Below are 21,180 nucleotides of genomic sequence, written 5' to 3'. Positions count from 1 at the left end.
TCTCAAAGGCATGTAAAGGTTGAAGAACTTGCTGGTGTTTGATTAGAAAGGAAGAGTGACAAACAGGAAATCTACTATTGTGGAGTGAAATGTTTTCCTATCACATACTTTGATTTGGAAAATCCCTCCAAAAGAGTTACCTGTGTTTGCACTTTCTTAAAAACTGGCTGACAGTGAAAAAGTCAATGCAAAACATGCATCTCATGCAGGCTTAAAAAGAAAAAGGGTGCATTCAACAATAATTTATTCTAAATGTTTATAAATTGTTTTTTAGATGTCAGATTTTTTATTTTACCTACTAAACAAACACAGGAGGTATTCAGTTGTGCTACATTCAAATACTTAATTTCTGGAAAGGCAATCACAAGATTACAGAAACAGCTATTCTCCAGAAGGCTTTTGATTATATCTTTATTCAGCAGACAAATCAAAGTACCTGTGCATATCCTGATGATGTCTCAGTCACACAGGACTGATATAGTAGTTCAGCATGGGTGGATTTCCAAATTACACAAATGGATTATATTGCCAACAGAGATATTGTTGTGTAAAAAGTCTACATTGAACTGAACCTTTTATAAAACCTTAGTTTTGAAGACTATTTATAATTCGATTTTAAAATAATTCATAATCATAACAATAAGGATTTTGACAACAATAGTGGTTGTTTGGGTTTTTTTACATTTACTTTTCTTTTGATTTTCTTTTCCCTGATAAAACTTTTTAGAGCTGTACAGATATTTTCTTTGTTTGGGAAATATGCTGACTTTTTCTGTCCTAAATTTGCCATTATGTAGCTTCTATGAATTTAACAAATCCCCGAGATAAACCGCAATTTTCTGATTCCTTCCAATTTCTAAAATCTCAGCTTTCCATATGGTGTGCAGATCTGAAATTACACAGAGTCAGGTAAATGGCAATTCACACTGCAGTGACAGTTGGGTTTTTAAATATTCAGGTGGGATCCAAATCAGCACATAGGAACTGCGTCAGCTGTAACAGCATGATTTGATTACAGATCATATCCTTTTTTTTATATAAGCAGTTCTTCCCTCCCAGAAAAACCCAGATCATTCTACTTCCCAGGAATCTAAAACAATATGCTATACAGATGGTCTCTGGCTGTTAGACACTAACAGTCTAGCTGTCGTCCGTATTGACATAAGCCGATTTAATCAGAGATACCTTAAGCTACCTTAGCTGCGAGCAATATCAAGTGTGAACACTAGCACACTTGTACAAATTCAGCACAAACTAGTTTGGGTCTGGGAACAGTCTGGTGAGTTCATGCAGTGACAATCTACTCAAATCTATTTTACTTCCAGAACTATGGGGCCTATTGTGTAACTTTTACTGCTTTCAGAAGCAAAACCTCAGAGCTTCATTTGTCATTCCAAGATACTAAAAAGCATCAACTGGCACAAATCAGGAATTTTTCAATCAGAATTTTTTTTTCAAAACAGATTTATTCGTTGGATATTTTTTTACAGGAAGATTCTAGATAAGAATGGGTCTATCCAAAATAACTAATTAAGCACTTCATGCCCCTGGTTAATTAAGCTGCTGTTCTTTTTTTTTTTTTTTTTTTTTGGGGGGGGGGGCGGGGAAATTGATCACAGGGACTAAAATCCATGGTGTTGTCCTTTCATTACATTCTGTATAGTTTCATGTATGGAGATATAGATAGATAGATAGATAGATAGATAGATAGATAGATAGATAGATAGATAACATCTCTTATTTGTCTGGCCATATTCTGGGAAAAGATTTTTACAATAGTGCTTTTTTATATAATGCCATGCATCTTTAACTTCAAAGTATTTTATAAAATTTCCTATATAGAAATATTTATTTACAAAACACAAATTTATACATTATTAATTAGGAATTGTAAAAATAAGAATAAATGTTTAGAGTCTTTTAGCAAAGATACATCTAGATGTTACCTCTGCTCTTCAAATTGAAGCACACATTCACTAATAATTCTTTGGACATAAACTGAAATTTCTTCTTTCAACTGGGGGGAAAAGTCCTAATGGTTTTAAAATGCTTATTCTGCTATGTTCAAACTTACTGTGACAATTGTGTGATCTGGAATAGTGTGTACATATCCCAGTCACAAACAGATTTTTAGGTGAAAAGTATTGCACATACATGATAAATCCTGAGATGAGAATCTTACAATCCAAGTAATCATTCTGTATCTCAAAATCCATGATAATGAAAGAGAAATCTGGCTCAAAAAGACTTGTGACATATCAATGCACCCCATTTTCCCACATATCCAATCACCAAAAATGCCTTGTTCAGAGGCACAATCAGTCCTTATGGTCTTTGCTTATTTGACTGGAGTAGGAATAATTCCTCTACACACTGAGGAAGAACAGACAAGAAAAATAAATTCAGTTCCTACCCAGAATCAACTGTTCAGGTTTCCTGGTTTATTGTAATAAAGTCTTATCTTCAAAGCAATGGATCCAGGCCCCAAAATACCTGCTTTTAAACCTGTCAGATGAAGAGTTGTTGGGAAAATGAAGAGAAAATCAAATATTCAGATATTTTTGTCTATATATTACCAAAATAACCAAGATTAGCTTCTGATATTTAGTTAGAGGGGTTTGGCTTTCCAAAACAAACAAACAAACAAACCCCCCAAATAATAAAACTGAATACATGGTGATTGTAGGCTTTAATTTCCTATTAAACTTATATTGATGCATCATTAAAAGAAATTCCATTTTCTCATAGAGCTGGCTAGTTGCTAATTGTTTTATGGTCAATATTTATCTGAACTGCTGTGATTTTTACTCCAAATTATTATTCTTTCCCCCTCCTCCATTTCTTCTTGTCATTTCTTCTCACCAGTAATAACAACATAGCTGCAATCGTTGACATGTTTACAATGATGATCATTTAATGATTCTTTCTGTCATTTGAAATTTCCGTTTTCCTCCCCATGAAACCACAGTAACTATAAGCTGGACATTTTAAACTAGAAAGTCTAGTAATGCAGCTTTTAATGAAAGCCAGGTACATTGGCCCTTAGGTCTATAGCTTTTAAGTAAGCGCTTAACATCTCAATATCCATTTATCATGTGTAAGAGCTGGCAGCTGTGGAATGTGTTTCAAAGGCAGTAGCTGTAAATATTTACTAAAAGACCATCAGAAAATGTTATTCAAAGGTTTAAGAATAACAGATCTAAGTCTCAGCTCTGAAGTAGGCAGGATCATGTGAAAATATGATGAAAATATATTATTGTAATGCAACCCAGATGAGAAACGTAGGAGAAAAATAACTGAAGAACTTTGACACGAGACTTTTAATGTAACAGTAAAACTTATTGGACATACACCAAAGCTGTCCAGTAGAGCTTATTGGATCCATTTGTGAGTTTAAAGTTTTATAACAGACATAAAATATAAGTACCATTATGCAGTACTTTATGTTTGCAACTCTTAAGCATAAGTTCTGCAGTAGCTCCATGAATTAGGTGAATGGTATCAATTGAAAAAAGGCCACTGACAGCAATGCAAATAAATGATAAAAGGGGAGTATAAATAACATAGTTGTAAACTGTTTCATAAAGCAATTTCCTGTTCTGAAAACTAGTTTATTTTATATAACTAAATAAATCCTGTGCCTTTCTATACGTGTTTAGGGCTGCATTTTCAATCACATCAATGTTACATGTTTCCAGACAAAAAAAAGTTAAACAATATAAATTAGTCCTACAAAGAGTTTACCAAGGTGAATACTTAATCTACTCACCTCTCTCAGAAAGTTAATAATGATAGCTGAGCAAGATGAGAATCATGGAAGTGACATGATCAGTGTTCATATATTAGATCTGTATTTAACAATCTTAGAATAGCATAAGTAAGATAATTGAAATAAAATTCATCTAGCAACACGATCTGCAACAAGATCTAACTTTCCACTGTCCTTATCCTTATGTTTCACTAATTATTTTTCTCCAGAGAAAGTAAGTATGTAAATATCTAGATTTGTACTTCTAGTAAGGCTTTATGAATTATAAGGTTTCAATCGAAACTCACTGTATAGTGAAGCACAATTATGGCATAATGATCACAGAAGTATGACTGCGTAAACTTAAAATTTAAAGTGACAGGGTTTAGTTTATACTTCCTTTGTATATTTTGGAATTGCTAGGCTTAAAAATAATTCAGAATAACTAAACCCAGTAAAGTCTCATGAAAAAAATTCAACTATTCTGGCAGGTACTGACTGAGAAAAGGAGAATTAGTGTGATGTAACAGAATAGTGAAGAGATGGGAAACAATTTACTACCACTTGAAAATATTTTCTTTAAGGATAAGTAAGACTCCCACTTACCTTTCTCTTGGATAATATTTTCCTTCAAATCTTTTCAGGACCCCTTTACACTGCCTGTATTAAATGTTTCTCTTCTACCCTGTGCTTTTTATCATTGTTCTCATTTCTCTCTCATCTCTCTCCTTCATACCCAAAAACCTTATTTTATTATTCTCCAGACCAATAAATCCTGAAGTTTGCAGGACACCACACTGTTCACATTCATAGTCAAAGTCCTTTTCTTTGAATTAATATTTTCCCACTGTATTTAAACACAAATTACATTTTAAAATAAAAGTTTAAAAATTATTATTGCTTTTAATAGATTGTTTGGAAGATAATTGTTTTCAGTATTAACTTAAATATCTTTCAGAGTATATATGATAATAATGTTCCTGCACATACTCAACACCCTCCAAACAAAATAAAACAAAACAAACAAGCAAAGAACAAAAAAAAACAAATTGGAAAAATTAAGAAAATTCTGCTTCTTAGTGGCAACATATAGAAAGTGAAGACCACCACTGAAAATCAGAGTCCCTGTTGATTGCCGATTATAAAACTTTCCAACTAAAACTGAAAAAAGAATTTTCCCCCTCTAGTTTCCCCTACAAATCTGAAACATATTTCCTAATTTAAATTAACTTTCTAGAGTCATAATTAATGTGCAGTATAAAAAAAAGGTGTTGTTTTTTTTTTCAGGAATTGTACATGAGTGGGGATCTAATGATGATGAGAACTGTTACTTGTATATCTTGTAAACTGTATTATCCTGCTCTATCATCTGGAGAAAATTTAGAAAATATCTATTTTATTTTTTTTCTGTTGACTGAAGCCCCAAATTTGTTTTGTTCCTGTTGACAAAAGATAATTTGCAGGTTTGAGATGTAAGCTTAGATGTTACATATTACAGATAGGAAAGACATAATTTTGAGAGAATTATGTTTTAAATGGTGGTTTACCAACAGAAGGAGATAAAAGACATGAACACAATCAACATAAGTATTAAAACCTTGTGGATCACTCTCCAGGAGGGTTTGTGTGAATGGTTACAATACCATTATTGGATTTGCAGAATTTTGGCTGCCTCCTCTGCAGCAGCCTTACGCCGGGAATAGAATTCCTTTTGGAATACTCCCCTTGCACTAAAAGAGACATCATTCTCGTCTAAATGTGCACATTTACATTTACAAAATAAGACTATACTGTTATGGCCAGATAAATTCACTTAACCATATGTGCATATAATTTTATTCTGTTTAAATACTACATGTTTTCCAATCATTAAGAAGCAGGATAATCTCATAAAAGACTTTAAATTATTCTGTTTGGAGAAAAGTATTCTGCTTTTATAGATTTTCTTTTTATTTTTTTTAACTTAATTGCAAGTAAAAAAAAGTCATGTAGAAGTTGTCTTCTCTGAAGCATTTACAGACAGATTATGACTTGTAACTTGTGTATTTTTACCAAGCTCTTAGATGACATTTCAACTCACAATCTCAGTAAAGTATCTTCACAAATATAATCTACCTGCTACAAATCCTGCACACCTCTAATATTACTGCTTCTTGTAAATAAATACACAAATAAACCATACCCTCAGATAGCCATTTCAAAATTGGTTTCAAGAAATTACCATCAAGAGTGCATATTGTCTCTCCATCCAGATGAGTTTTAACCAGGGTTATGAATATATATAATTGTATGTGAAAATCCAGGATTAGTACTTTTAACATGCTAGGCAACACAACATACTTACCTTCCAAATAATTTACTGTTTAGTGGCAACAGACACCAAATACAAAGAAGTTAGTGAATGAAAAGCACGCTACTAAAGTTTAAAGTAACAGATTTAGAATACCTTAGGTCTGTAATTTCTGGTGAGAGTTTGAATGTCATACAGAAAAAAAGTCATATTTTTGTCGGGGATAATTATGTTTTGGGTTAGAAACATCTATTTTATTTAGAAAATTAGGAGAGAGGGGATGTGATGTTTTTCCATTTCAAATCAATTTGAGCTGTGTAGTATTGCCAATATATCTCTGGAGAATTGAAGCATGAAGAAGTTAAATTATTTGCCTAAGATTATATGGTAAGACAACAGCTGACATGGGAAATAAGGGGTAACTTTTCAGCTCAAGTCTACACTCTAATACTGTTCTTAATTTCGTTTACGTATCAACCCACTGTGAAGCAGAAAAATGGATTACAATGTCTAACACTGAAAGAGAGTAGCAAGGCTTTTAAAAAAGAGAAGAGGCTGTGTGCACATAAACATCTTTTGTATCTGTGAGTGGCTAGAAAGAAAATATATTTAAAAATTCAATATGCAAGGACATCAGAGTAGGGAAAACAGCTTGACTATCTCTCAGGTGGTTGTGTGATTCAGAGGATAGCAAGATTCACAAATAGATCTTTTTCCTGCTTACACTTTTCTCCCTTTTCAAAATATACATATTTTTCTTCACAAAGTCCCGATTGTCCTGAGGCCACCTGGATGCCCAGGAACTCTGGACAGCTCTCAGACAGAGATACACACACTAACTGCAGCTCTGTGCTGGGACACCAGCTCCTCTATCATCCAAAGATATGGCTGGCTGGGAACCTCATCTTGAGCATTCATGATTCCCTCTCTCACTGTGCTGCATTCCTTGTCTGTTGCCAGCCATACCAGCGCTGCTCCACATACTGTAACTTCTGTGTTCAGAGGTAGCATACAACCCCTTTTACTGTGGCCAAGCAAAGTACTTTGGCATGCCCTCTGCTGCAAATTTTTGCTGTGACAGAACACTTAAAACAGGAATTTCCACTCTTTTGCTTTGCTGCCCTTTATCTGAACAGAAGGAAAATGAGTTCATTTTTTATAGGGCTTACAGAAAAAAATAAGGAAAAAATATGATGTGTGTCACGTAGCACAGAACTTTCTCTAGGAGTAGTCCCTACAATCCATGCATTCAAAACAGCCTGCAAGTTCCACTGGACTCTTTCTATCTCAGTAGAAGGCAGACAATGAAAAATAATCCTTATTAAGGTGGCATTTTCCACCTAATAGAGCAGCAGGAATAATCACACCTTTTATACATCTTTATGAAAACAATAAATTCCACATAAGTGGAATTTTAAATAATTTCTATTTCTTGGTTTATGAACATATGCTGGAGATAGAAATCAACGAAAATACTGCTTCTTGTTTTGCAATCTGATCTCAACTTCTATTGTTGCAATTGTAATCTTTGCATATCATCTTTCAAAGCCTAGAAGAAAAAGCACATTTCTGGAAATGCTGCAGATAGAAAGCATTTTTGTGAGATTGGCTGCTGCAGCTCATTGTAGCCATCATCAGAGAGAACTTAATAGACATATAGCATTTTTATATATAGCAATCTCTATACACTATAGCGTCCTGTCTCTTTCTCTGACCTTATCCTATTATTTTTATATCTTCTCCTTCTAATTTAGATTCATTCACCCAGTCAATCAGCTTGCATACCTGCCTAGTCTGCTTTAACCACACACATTCTAAGGTAATACCTGGAGGAGGCAGAATGTCAGAAAGGAATGAGAAGGGAATGCATTCCTTCCCTATATAATTGCACAATGGGATTCTTGCCAAGGTGAATACAAATAATAGAGGAGATACCATTTTGCAGTGTCAGCCCACTAATATATCAGAACAATGAAAGATTCTATTAAATCCATTTCTGAAAGTATGCATAGTTTCAGAGGCCTGGTACAAGTACGTCCTCTAAACACAATAGTACAATTTTGTAATCTCCATTACCCTTCAAAGTTTCTTTCTGAAGAACAGCAATTTGTCTTCAGTTTTCTAGGACACACATTATATGGTCACTTATTTATTTTAATTGAAACACAGACTAAGGGTCTTATCTACTGGTTGTTCATGAATAAATGAATGATTAAATGTAAGCGTGTAGTTCATACAGAGTAAATGTTGAACTGAGTCCATAAAATCAAATCTCATCCTGCTCTTGATGAAGCTAAATGTCCTCATTTTTATTGTGGTCAATTACCATGAATATGATTCCCTGAAAACACGCATGCATGCCCTGTTCCTAGACATACATATACAATGCATCACATTGGTTAAAAGAGTAGACATGTTTGACTCCATGGATAGAAACCATATGTTTCAAAGAAGTTAAATGGCCAAGTACTAATCTCAAATAGCACTTACAGTCATAGGACTAGATTTATATTTAGCTGATTGTCAGCAGTGTACTGTTTCCTTGGTTTAGTTCCCCAAAGTGATGACACAAGACTGGATGATGGATAGATCATTTTTATTTAAGATACCAGTTCTATCTGTTCCTACCCTGCTGGAAAGAAACAGGTGATTACTTCTGGATTTGCCTGTGTCCCAGCCCTCTGCTGACAGTAACAGGCAGAACTGTGTCCACCACTGTTAACTTCAGGCAACATGTGTGCTTCATTCATGCTTGGCTACACCTAGAATACATTCAGTCCGTGCACTGTATTCATATTTTGTTTAATCTGCTTTGTCAGTAGCTTCCTACAGGTAGATACTAGAATTAGTTACTCACCTCTGACTCTAAAATTGCCATGTTGTTCTCTGTAAAGCTGTATTCCATTCAAATGTAATACTTCCGCTAATCTATACCAACAGAGGAATAACCAAACCAGTTTTAAGCTTCCTTTCCTGGCAATATCCCATCAACACTGAGAGACATGGACGTTCATTAATCCTTAAGACTTAGGTTTGAGTCAGAGTGTCCCTGATAAAGAAGTCACAAATCACCACAGTTTTATAAGTCTAAGTATGGCAGAGTAAGGGTTGTGAATCATATTCAGCTAGCCAGACAGTACTTACTTCTTCCAAGACTATTTACAGAACATCCTATAGTATCTATCTTTAATAGCTTATCTCTTGTGACTGGTATCTTCTATCAAGCTTGAGTATAATCCAACATTCAGCAATATGATGACAGATTCACTGTGTGCTACCATTAACCCTCTGGCTCAGTTCTGTTTGTAAAAACAGGTTTGACTAAATGTAATCAGAAGCATTTGTGAACTGATGTTAATTATGTTTGTCATAATTAACTCACCTGAGGTATGCTTCTAAATTAGGAAATAAATTGAAATGAGTGGCTAAGAGCAAAGAATAGGAAACTGACCACTTTGAAATGTAAACATATTTATACACTCCTTGAGTACACAAGAAGTACTTGATTCCCATCATAATTATGGTTTTAGCTGCCATTTTTGTTATTGAATCATTGGGTTTTTTTAATTGGTACCAGGTGAGTAACATCATTCTATAATAATGAACTCAGACTTTAGTCATGAGCATCAATTTTTGTAGTCCGTATGTGTGGTATCATTTGTCTGACACAGCTCAAAAAAAGCCAAATTGGATAAGTAAGAATAAATAAATTCAAATTTTTAATTATAAGGCATCATATTTACATTGGTGTAGAAATTTAGACTACAGTCCTCTGACAGCCCTTTCTAACCAGAATGCTAGTGATTCAAGGTGTGAACAGACCAAAGCTTTCATGGTTAATGAGTTACTTGTTGGTTAGCTGAGCTGCAATAGCAGATTTCCTATTTCCTTGCAGTACATTTCAGTTAATCAAATTTTTAAACATGGTGTAAGCAAAACTAGCACTCAGACACCAAGGTGAGTGGCTCTGCGGCCAGTGCAACCAGCAGCGAGGCATCCCAGCATGGTGTACAGGGGGTTCCTGAACCAGGGGAACCTCAGGGGAGCCAAAAGAGGTGCCAGGAGCCCCCGGCTTGTGCCACAGCAGCTGATGGGACTCGGGCAGGGCCAGGAGGAATGGCAGTCAGGCCTCCCCACATATAAAGGAAGCCCTTGGGGAGCACAAGCGACCTGGCCATGGTGCAGCAGTTTGTGCAGGGGAGCGTGCAGGAAGGGTGCTGAAGCCCTGCCAGCCTGACCAGGGAGCAATGTTACCCACCCAGAAGAAAGCCATGGCCTCTCTGAGCTCTGCACCCACCATGACTGACACAGCCGCCCAGGCAGAGCTCCGGTGGGAATACACTGCCACCCAGGTGACACCTGCCAGCTGTGCCCTGCTGTTATGCCAGTACCGTCCAGCAACAGCGAGCGCTTCTGTGGGAGGTGAACCCAGGCAGAGGAACTGGGCAGAGGCCCAGTGACAGAGCTCTGGGAGGAGGTGGGTGGGTTGGGGAGTACCAGGGAGAGAGGGAGACTGCTGGAACCATGCCCTACCTTCCCTGAGACAGGGCCAACAGGCAGACAGGACACATGATAGGGAGGATTCCCTATCCTCTCTACGACAGGCTGAACACAGCCCCTTAAGGGACAGGGGGCAATGGCGACAGGTTCCTGCCCAGCCCAGTGTGTGTCTCCTCCATGACTGCACCACCTGCCCCGCTGCCCGTGCGTAACAGGTGTGAGGCTCTGCAAGTGCAACCAAACAGTAACAAGGACGACGGTTCATACAGCCTGAAGGTCTTGCCAAGGTTAAGTCATCCCACACTCTGCATCAAAACTGCTTCCATGAAGAAAAAACAGGCGGGTCATTGTCACAGGAGAATCCCTTGTGAAGGGAACAGAAGGCCCAATATGGAGAGCAGGCCCACTTGTTAGGGAAGTCTGCTGCCTCCCTGGGGCCCAGGTTAAAGATGTGACGAGAAAACCTCCTACCCTCGTACAGCCCTCGGATTATTATCCATTATTGATTTTTCAGGCAGGCAGCGGTGAAGTTGTAACAGGAAGTCCAAGGGCAATGAAGAGAGATTTCAGGGCCTTGGGATGACTGGTTAAGGGATCAGGAGCACAAGTAGTGTTCTCCCCTGTCCTTCCAGTTGCAGGGAATGATGAGGGAAGAAACAGGGATAGCCAGCAGATCAACACCTGGCCACTGGCTTGTATCTGAAATGGTGTGTCCAGCCATACAAGAGAATTGTTTGTCCCGCTTGCACTCAGCACTCTTAAGGCTGCACCTTGAATTCTGTGTTTGATTTTGGGCTCCTCACTGCAAGACAGACACTGAGGTGCTGGAGCATGTCCAGAGAAGGGCAATGAAGCTGGTGAAGGGTCTGGAGCACAAGTCTTATGAAGAGCAGTTGAGGGAACTGGGGTTGTTTAGCCTGGAGAAAAGGAGGCTCAGGGGAACCTCATAGCTCTCTACAGCTGTCTGAAAGGAGGGTGAAGTGAGGGTCTCTTCTCCCAAGTAACAAGCAATAGGACAAGAGGAAATGGCCTCAAGTTGCAACAGGAGAGGTTTAGATTGGATATTAGGAAAAATTTCTTTATCAAAAAGGTGGTCAAGCATTGCAACAGACTGCCTAGGGAAGTGGTGGAGTCAACATCCCTGGAGGTATTTAAAAGATGCGTAGAAGTGGCATTTAGGGGCATGGTTTAGTGGTGGACTTGGCAGTGCTAGGTTAACAGTTGGACTCAAGGATCTTAAAGATCTTTTCCAACCTAAATGACTCTGTGATTCTATGTTTCTAAATGATTTTTGAGTAATGGAATTTACTTCACAGCTAAGTCAGGCCTGTAGATTAACCAGGCATTAAAGGTGTTATGTTGGAGAGCCTACACTTAGATTTTACTGTTTTTCATGGCTTAATGTTACTGATGTCGACTTAGTCAAACATGTCTCAATATAATTTCATTCCCTCAGAAAAGCCAAGTATAGTCTTTTAGTTCAGGCTACCTCCTTTTAAAAGTCATAAAAGTCAAGCCAAGCAGGAATTCAAGAACACAATTTTTTTCCTTATTGTATGTGGTATTTTTTAAACTTCCACCACCCCCCCACCCCCCCGGGAATCATGCAGAGTAGAAACAAAATCCTGCATCTTCATGGCATCCCATAACTTCAATGAGTTTTAAAGCAAAGCTCATTGTAGGATTGGAATCTAGATCTGTGAAAATGCAAAGAAATCGGACTTTTCATGAAATTGACTTCAAGTGGCAGGTTTTTTGCATTTGGTTGTTTTGTATATATGCTTTGATAATGATACGACTTTGTTCTTTGAAATGTAAGTTGCACGCTAACAATTCTTCAAATAGGGCTGTGTGAGACTTTTTAATTAATCTAGATGAGCTATACTTAGTCAAACTAATTTCTGACCCTTCCAAAAAACAACCTCAAAACTGCAATTCCCAGACTGGCAAGACTGCATGTTATTAGTGTAAGTTGTGAAATGACAATACTGCCACTTCTAAAATATAAAAAATTAGTCATATCCAAATGTAAACATGCCTTCATTATTTTTATCATTATAATATGAATAACAAAGACATCTTTTGAACAATTTATGACAGTTTTTCAGGGTTAAGAAGAGCAATTGAATAGAAATTGCCTTTTTGGGGGCACAAATTTATCCAGTTCTTAAAATCTGGGTATATTGTGTTGTGGTGGATAACCTTGGCTGGTTTCCAGGTGCCCATAGAGCTGCACTGTCACTCCCCCTCCTTAACAGAACAGGGGAGAAAATATGAAAAAGTTGGGGGGGTCAATGTAAAGATAGGGAAATCCTTTACCAAGTACCATCACAGGCAAAATGGACTCAACTAGTTGAAAATTAATTTAATTTATTCTGAATTAAAATTATTCATATGGTGAGAAACAAAAACAAAAAATCAAACACTTTTTCCCTACTCCTCCTTTCATCCCAGGCTCAGCTCCACTCATTCATTCCTAATTCTTCTGCCTCCTCCCCACCCCAAGTAGTGCAGGGTGATGGGGAATGGGAGTCCTGATCAGTCCACAACAGCTCCCCTTTGCTGCTCCTTCCTCCTCAAGCTGTTCCCTTGCCCAAGCTTGGGATCTTTCCCACAGGATACAGTCCTTCATGAGCTGCTCTGGGTTGGTTCCTTCCTATGGGCTGTATTTCATCAAGAACTGTTCCAGCATGGGTCATCTCCATGTGGTATAGTTCATCAGGAACAGACTCCCCCAGTACTGATTCCCCAGGGGCCACAGGTCCTTCCGGAAAACCTGCTCTTCTGTGGGCTCTTCTCCACTGCCACAGATTCTGTCAGGAGACTGATCCTTTACAGGCTGTACATGGGCTGCAGCTCTTTTCAGGACATGTCCACCTGCTCTGGCATGGGTTCCTTCACAGGCTGCAGTGCAGGTACCTGCTCCATCATGGTCCTCCATGGGCTGCAGGGGAACAACCTGTTTCACCACAATCATCTCCATGGGGTGCAGGGGAATCTATTCCGACACCTGGAGCACCTCCTCCTCTCCTTCTCGCACCTTGGTGCCTGCAAGGCTGTTTTTCTCACATTTTTCTCACTCCTCTCTCACAGCTTCTGCCGAGTGTTTTTCACTCTTTCTTCAATATGCTTTCCCCAAGGTGTCACCATCTTGGCTGCTGGGCTCAGCTGTGCCCTGTGCTAGTGGGTCTGTTGGAGCCACCTGGAACTGGTTGTGTTTGGCATGGGGCAGCACCAGCCTCGCCTCACAGAGGCTGCCCCTGCAGCCCCTGCTGCCAGCACCTTGCTATGTAAAATCAATACTTGTTTTTAGATATAATTTGTAATTTTCTTCCTTGTACATGCTTTGATGCCCATGTATTAAGCACACCTTTTACAACTTTATAAACACTAACTTTAAATTACAGTTTCATAATATATACTCAGAAATCACAATCAAATAGCTGTAAATATCTAATTTGTCTGTATAAAAATATTATTCTAAATTTATTCCTAAAAAAGTAATAATTTAAGTAGAAAATATTTTTAAACTACTTCTTTTGTTCCAAATTTTAAGAAGTGTTCAATCAAATACTAAGATCCCAACACAACTGCAAATCATGCAATATCTTTAGAGGAAAAATACAGTGTATGAAGGGGGAAACAGGAGTAACTAAATGATGGAGCTGAAGTGTTTTAACTGCCCTTATGAAGTACAGAGTATCTTGAGATCTGAAACAAAATAAAAGGAAGAATCTCCTAAAGGTTCATTGAATTCATTAAATAATAAGTATACTGTTATTTAAGTTCATATTACATATATCTACTTCTCATTTTAATATAAAAAATGTTATCATTTACACCTAAGCCTGAGGTAACTAAACAACCCACAGTTGCACAATTAAGTTAGGAGAATTGCAAGTTTCAGTTTATTCCCTGTAGAGAAAGAATAACTGCAGTTTTGACCATGACAAATACTTGTTATTTCCCTATAATAACAGGTCTTGAGCTATAAACCATGTGCAGTTGTAGTCCTAAATTCCAGAAAGGTAATACCATATTAGTGATGATAATAAATACATATTTAGTATGAGCTTTAGGAAATTTTGAATTAAAAGAAATAAAAATCCTGACATTTGTAATTATCAGTTGTGTTCTTCAGCTGTTTGTAGCCAGCCAAACACATAACAAATCTAGCCTTAAGTGTTTCCAACCTTAAAAACCCCTATAATTTTAGTTGGTTGATTGATTTGGTATCCCCTTCAACTGAAAAATCAAGCCTCATAGACAGATATGAACCTGCAGATATAGTTAAGAAAAGTTTGCAACAAAATCTCTCATCAAATGTTTTTAAAGAAAGGAAAATACTATGGGATAAGAAAAGGGATATTCACATGGATTAAGAAGGTGTGAGGAGAGAATACAGAGTAGGAAAGAATGGCCAGGTTGCAGATAGTGTGGATATGATCAGAGAAGACTCACAGGGAACCTAGTGGAATCAGCTAGATGTAATATATTGACAAATGATTAGGCGAGAGAAAGGGAATGAAGTGATAAAGTTCCCATTTGATACCAAATTTCTCAGGATAGTAAAGACAAGGGCTAGCTGTGAAGTACTGCAGAAGACCATCACAATACTGAGTGACAAAAGACTAAATTAAATTCAACAAGAAGAGGTACATATTTTCCAAGAAAGGAAATAGAAAATTTTTTTTTTAGAAAGAATAAAAATAAAAGAACACAGGAAGCATCATCCTGCCACTTAATGAATCTACAGTGCAGTGACATTTTGAATGCTATCAGCAGATTTGTTCCAGACCACTCCCGTCTCGAAAAAGCATGTTGTAAAGTTACACAAGGACAATTACACCTGTAGAAAAGTTTCACATGAAGAATGATTAAACAGAGCAGATTCTTCAGTCTGAAAAATAAGTGACTGAACAGATAATGATAGGTATCTATAAAATAAATCAAATGTACAGAAACTGAACAACAAATGATTATTCATTGTCTCCTGTAATACAATGGGTAAAGCTAGGAAGTGGCAGGTTCAAAACAGAATAACTTTGTGTCCTCAGTGAGTGTTATGAAGCTGTGAAATTTCTTGCTGCAGGTTCACAGGCTCATAGGACTGTTCAGGCTGGAAGGGAGATCAGGAGGTCTTTAGTCCAAACTCCTACCCAAAGCAGGGTCAACTCTGAGATCAGACTTAGCAGATGAGGTCAAATTTATAGAAGGAAATTATATTATAGACTATTCCACCCACAACACCCCTTCCTCTTCCCCTCCCCCATCCCCAAACCCTCTGTGACTCTGGGGAGCTTAGAAATGGTGGTGGGTACAAGTCTTCTGGAGACATGTTGCTGTGTTCTTGCTTTTATAATATTCCCTAGCCATGTAATTTTGATGGGGACAAAAGATCTTTTTTCTGATAAAGTATAGCTTCTTTCATGTTCTTATGAATGTACTAGTGAAAAGTGTGATTCAATAGAGGAATTGTTAAATAAATGAACAATGCATTTCCCAAATGAAAACCTAAAAGACTGTAATGAAGCACTAATAAGAAAGAGGTATATTATAAAGATTAAAGAATGTATATGAGAACCAGTATGCCATTACTAGTTTTGACACCAAGCTCATGAGAGTTGTGCCTTAATTGCCACTTAGACAGCATGCTGAAATAATTGGCTGTAACTGCAGATTCATTTTTCTGCCATTTGAACTGCCTGTTTTTTCATTCTGGCACACTGCTCAGATCTGGTTCTCTTCGATATAATATGAGGGCTATAAGCAATTGAAAAAAGTCACTCTGCTGCCAGAGTTCAAACAGTTATTATCTTTTATAGTGATTTTAGCTCAGTGTGGCTATGAATGAAGAAATAGTGACTATCTAACTACTGCTATTTTGCAAGTAGATAAAGACTGCTGTGGACCCAATCCTGTACCTGCCGAGTTTCAATTGCAATTTTTTTTGGTGCTCAACAGTTCTCAGAAAGGGATCCATGGATCAGCATGACAATCATGCCCATCTATGACCTCAACAACAGGACTTGAGCAGTGGGATAATACCTCTCTGCCTGGGGTTGCCTCATTACAAGCCTTAGCCTGAGGACAATCAGCAGTATATGTGAGCAGCCCAAGGAGCAAATGTATATTGCCAGATACACTGTAATTTTAATTTGGACACGAACAGCAGGTAGCGCTAAAAATCCTGCAACACATACACTCTACATATGTAACATTGACAAATTTATGCTAAGAATGCTACTGTGTAAAGGCAAACAGAAGTCAGAAGTTACCAGAAAGAACACTGCTTTTGTCCTAATTTAGCCCCTTTATACATATACATTGTGTAATTATGTTGTACTTTCATACAACTTTCTGAGTATCCTTGTCTCAGAGTACCTTTCATACTCTGTACTGTTTTTACACAACATCTTTATCTTCATTATTCACTGTGTGGCCATATGCCTTATTTGCTGAATATTATTCAAACTCTGCCTTGAAGGCAGAACTAATTTGTTTGTAGACTTTTCTACAGTATTTATCACTGATATTACACTGTGGCACAAACAAATCACTTGATTTTTACAGTACCCTTGGAAAATAGAATGTCATTTTCCTCTATACAGGAAAGCATAGAAGATCAGACGCACCTATTAATTTGGAGTTCCTGTTGTGGCATGAATTTTTATATCATGTGACAATATATTCTATTTTATCTATTGAGTAAAAAGCTCTGAATACATTTGCTCTTTACTACCAGACTTTTCAAATCCTAAGACTCTCTGAACATGATGGATGGATAGTTTGGTGACCCATAAGAAGTTTTGATCAACATGACCTTCACAGAACCATAGGTTTCAGTGTCATAAAGAAGGACAGCCCATTGCCATATAGCGTCATTTAAATGACTATTTGTAAGACTGTTCTTTCTGTCTTCCACCTCTGCATTTCATCATTCTGTTTAGAACTTTCTGAATAAGCAAAGCAGAATACCTAAAACCAGCAGTTTTATTACATAGTCTCTGTTCATATCTAGAGCATGCCTATTCTTTACACTGAATACATGATAACGGATTTAAGGTTATAACTAAAGTACATATACAAGAAGCTGAATGGTTGCAGAAAGGTCTCAAATCCAACACTTTCTGAGCTTGGAAAGCTTTGCTATGCTAGTTGGTGCAAACTGGGATGCAAAGATAGATGAAAGAATCACAGAATCACAGAGTCGTTTAGTCCAGAAGGGACCTCTTGAGATAATGTAGTCCAACTCCCTCATTCAGACAGCATTAGCTAGAGCACAGGACCACATTCAGTGGGGTTAAAAATCCCCGCATATGGATCATTCACAGACTCTCTAGACAATATGCCTTCAGTATTTGACCACATAAAATAAATAAATAAATAAATAAATAAACAAAAAAACAAAACCAAAAAAAAAACCAAAAGTGTTTTCTTGTGTTCAAGTGGAATTTCATGTGATTTCATTCCTGGCCATTACCATTTTTCCTGCCAGCAGGCACTACTGAGAAGCATCTGGCTGTCCCATTCTTGATTCCCTCCCATACATCGATAAGGTCTTCCTGAGCCTTCTATTTTCTAGGCTGAAAAGTGTCAACTGTCTCAACCTTCCCTCATATGAAAGATGCTTCAGACTCTTCAATAATTTTTGTGCTCCTGTGCTAAACTCATTCCAGTAAGCCCATATCTTTCTTGTATTGGGTAGACCAGAACTGAACACAGCACTCCAGCTGTGGCCTTAACAATTCTAAGTAGAGTGAAGGATCACTCCCTTGACCTGCTGGTAATGTCCATTAGCACGCAGCAACCAAACTCAGGATGGTGCTGTTAGCCTTCTTTGCCCTGAAGGTGCATTGCTCTCTCATGGTCAGCTTGTTGCCCACCAGGACCCAAGGTCATTTTCTGCAAAGCTGCTTTACAGTTGGTTGGCCTCCGGCATGTACTGGTACCTGGGGCAATTCCTCCCCAGTTGCAGGACTTTGCACTTCACTTTGTTGAAATTTATGAGATTCATCTCAGACCAATTCTCCAGAATTTTGAGGTCCCTGTGAATGGCAGCACAACCCTCTGGTGTACCAGCCACTCCTCCCAGTTTTGTACCATCTGCGAACTTGCTAAGGATGGAATTTGTCCTAGTGTTTAAGTCATTAATTAAGATGTTAAACAGTATTGGTTACAGTAGGAACACCTGGAGTACACCACTAGTGATTGGCCTCCAGCTAGGCTTTATGCCACAATCACAATCCTCTACAGACAGCTGTTCAGCCAGTTTTCAACTTACCTTACTGTCCATTTATGTAAACTCTACATTGGCGGCTTGGCTACAAAGATGTTATGAGACACAGTGTTAAAAATCTTAACTATGGTAAACTGTGGAAGCTAAACTATGTCACTGTTTTCCCCTCTTACACCAAGGCACTCACCTTATTACAGAAGACAGAAGGTTCTCAGGTTGGACTAACATATTTTCCCTTTGACAAATCCATGCTGACTACTCCCAATCACCTTCTTCTCCTGCACATCTTTGGAAATGGTTTCCAGGAGGATTTTCTCCATCACCTTCCCCGGAACACAGGTAAAGCTGACTGGCCTGTAGTTCACTGGATCTTCCTTCTTGCCCTTCTTGAAGACAACAGTGGTATTTGCTCTATTCCAGTCTTAAGGAACCTCTCCCAGTCACCATAACCTTTCAAAGATAATTGTGAATGGCCATAGAGTGACATCATCCAGGTCTCACAGCACTTTTAGGTGCAACCAGTGAGGCCCCAAGGACTTATAAGTGAGGAAAGTAAAGAAGTTCTGTATAAATACCTACTAGTAACAGATGATTGAAACCTAGTATTCTGGGAAAGAACTCCTTTGGGTTCTGGATTGTCTGATCTTCCTACTTGCCAAAATCCAGACATTGTCCTTGCTTTCTCCATAACGCAGCTCATCAGCTGGCTCTTATACTATGTATCTGAGGACTGCACAGCAGAATGTTCAGTTTAGTCATTGCAAGCTGGTTCAGGTTCAGAACAACTTGGGCTGACTAGAACTTTCATGGTACATAGCAATCAGCTGCTCAGATACAGTCAGATACTCTTTGTCTTATGCGCTACCCTTATGGTCTTGGTTTTTAAAAATAATTGTGGATTTTCAATCTGGCGGACCTGAATAGTAATGCAGCTATGATGCTGCATGTTCTTTTTTAGCATGGGTCTGGGTATTTGTTTCATGTTCTCAAGCAAAACTTAAGGGCACATGGATATATTTTAGAGTGCAGGACAAGCTGGATTTATGTTGGAAGACTAGACTTGTCACAGCATAATTCTGACACAGTGTTCAGAGTAGATCCTAGAACAAAGATATCCCCCTTGTGTCTGGGAAGGAACTAGTGAATTTTCTTGAGAAGTGAGCAATTCATGCAGTATGACCAAGAGAAAACCAGGACATAAGAGCAAAAAGAGACAAAAAAAGTGTTGGACACGCTTTCTACTTTCTTGGCAAATGATTTCCGGTTCCTTCATAACGCCCAGCCCCACATTCCCTGTACTTCTGGCCAAGTCAATAAATAGTTCTTCCCATGTCCTACAGGCCCAAACACACTTGCTCACCTATTAGTCTTTTGCCCAGAAAATTCCCAAAGTTCTGTCAAATCCCTTGTAGTATGAAGGCACAAGTTAATCAGACATTTCCAAAGTCTCTGAATGAAGGTTCTTTATTTCATTTTTTTGTGGCCCATATAAGTCAAGAATAAAAAAACATCCCCAGCTCCAGTACACCTTAAATTTAGTTCTTAAAGCTTTGTATTTCAGTAATTCTTAGTATCAAATACAGAAACAATATTTCTTCTGGTAGCTGGATCTCACTCAGGTCAGGATCTGGTGCGCATGAGGCATGGACAGGGTCTTAAAGGAATATACAACACTAAGAAACTACTGCTGAAGTATGCAGATTGGAATTGTTCAAAAAGTAGAACTTGGCACCATATGGTCAGACATTTCCATAGATGTCTACAAGCCAAATCTGTCACAAAGGATAATTCCATGCCCCAAAGGACATAGATGTTAGCGCCATTCAGTGGAAATTTCTGAAAGTTTATAATTTTGACAAAAAGCATATTTTCTCAGCTTTTCTTTCACATATGGCTGAAGTTTACTGATAAAGAGCAAATACTATGCATACAAAAAGATTTCTCTAAGAGAAGCATCTAACAGATAATTATAAATAATGTTTGACAAAGGTCTGAGCAACTGAACACATTTTCTTATACAGTATCAGACACCTTTGACACAGTTATTAGATACATTTAATCTAATCATCATGTGACCGGTGCCAATTGAGTTTTTACTTCTGCAAAAATGGCAAAGCAGTTCAACTACTACATCATAGTTAATAATCATTACATGTTGTTTAAAAAGAAGAGTTCAGTCAATGCACATTGAAAATATGTCAAGATAGATTTTGTGTTCTATCAGAAGTTCTACAAAACATGATTTTTATAGGTTTAATCATCATTACTGTTGTTGGAGATAGAAGTTTCTTCCTTATGAGTGGAACTGAATAGCAGGTTTAAATGTTCAAACTGCTACAGAATATTTGGTTACATCTTTTGGAACTTACAGTAGTGTCAGTCACTACACTCATACCACGTATT

At 37.8% G+C, this 21,180-nt stretch overlaps 1 long non-coding RNA gene across 1 annotated transcript in view; it reads left to right on the top strand.

Annotated features, from left to right (window-relative positions):
* The first annotated feature begins 1,620 nt into the window (after window positions 1–1,620).
* Window positions 1,621–21,180, top strand: part of LOC308061344 — a 38,882-nt gene continuing 19,322 nt past the window's right edge. Inside the window, exons 1-2 of the long non-coding RNA XR_013927181.1 lie at window positions 1,621–1,669; window positions 1,700–21,180. The exon at window positions 1,700–21,180 is cut by the window's right edge and continues 19,322 nt beyond it. This is a non-coding gene — a long non-coding RNA (uncharacterized lncRNA). The remainder of the gene's footprint in view (window positions 1,670–1,699) is intronic.

Source organism: Falco punctatus (assembly GCF_963210335.1).
Source record: "Falco punctatus genome assembly, chromosome: 3".
Classification (NCBI taxonomy): domain Eukaryota; kingdom Metazoa; phylum Chordata; class Aves; order Falconiformes; family Falconidae; genus Falco; species Falco punctatus.
Note: the sequence above shows the minus strand (reverse complement) of the source record. Positions and strands in the feature narration are given on the sequence as shown.